This window comes from Octopus bimaculoides, unplaced genomic scaffold (assembly GCF_001194135.2).
Source record: "Octopus bimaculoides isolate UCB-OBI-ISO-001 unplaced genomic scaffold, ASM119413v2 Scaffold_81308, whole genome shotgun sequence".
NCBI classification, from domain to species: Eukaryota; Metazoa; Mollusca; class Cephalopoda; order Octopoda; family Octopodidae; genus Octopus; species Octopus bimaculoides.
The window spans coordinates 1-1,160 of NW_026387480.1; positions in this window are offsets into that span (position 1 = coordinate 1).

The window sequence follows — 1,160 nt, forward strand, 5'->3', positions numbered from 1 at the left end:
TATATATATATATATATATATATACATACACACATACACAAACATACATAATCAAAACGAATCGCATACACACATAAACATACATACATACATACACACACACACACACACACAGAAATCTGGTGATGAGAGGTTGCTGTTGTTTGTTGACACTCCGTCGCTTACGACGACGAGGGTTCCAGTTAATCCGATCAACGGAACAGCCTGCTCGTGAAATTAACGTGCAAGTGGCTGAGCACTCCACAGACACGTGTGCCCTTAACGTAGTTCTCGGGGATATTCAGCGTGACACACAGTGTGACAAGACTGACCCTTTGGTTTACAGGCACAACAGAAACAGGAAGAAAGTTGTGGTGAAGGAGTATAGCAGGGTTCGCCACCACCCCCTGCCGGAGCCTCGTGGGGCTTTAGGGTGTTTTCGCTCAATAAACACTCACAACGCCCGGTCTGCGAATCGAAACCGCGAACCTACGATCGCGAGTCCGCTGCCTTAACCACTCGGCCATTGCGCCTCCACACACAAACGAACACACAGACACACAAATCTAGTGATGAGAGGAGGTAGAGAACGAAAACAAACGAACTAGAGGGAGAAGAGATAGAGGGTGAATGTGAAAGACAAAGAAAAAGAGAGAGAGAGAGAGAGACAGAGGATTGATTATGGAGAGGAGAGACAGAGGGTGGAAGTGAAAGACAAAGAGACACAGAGGGTGAAAGTGAAAGACAAAGAAAAAAAGAGAGACACAGAGAGAGTTGATTATGGGGAGGAGAGACAGAGGGTGAAAGTGAAACACAGAGAGACACAGAGGGTGAAAGTGAAAGACAAAGAAAAAGAGAGAGACACAGAGAGAGTTGATTATGGAGAGGAGAGACAGAGGGTGGAAGTGAAACACAGAGAGACACAGAGGGTGAAAGTGAAAGACAAAGAAAAAGAGAGAGAGACAGAGAGAGTTGATTATGGGGAGGAGAGACAGAGGGTGGAAGTGAAACACAGAGAGACACAGAGGGTGAAAGACAAAGGAAAAGAGAGAGAGACACAGAGAGAGTTGATTATGGGGAGGAGAGACAGAGGGTGGAAGTGAAAGACAAAGAAAAAGACAGAGACACAGAGAGAGTTGATTATGGGGAGGAGAGACAGAGGGTGGAAGTGAAAGACAAAA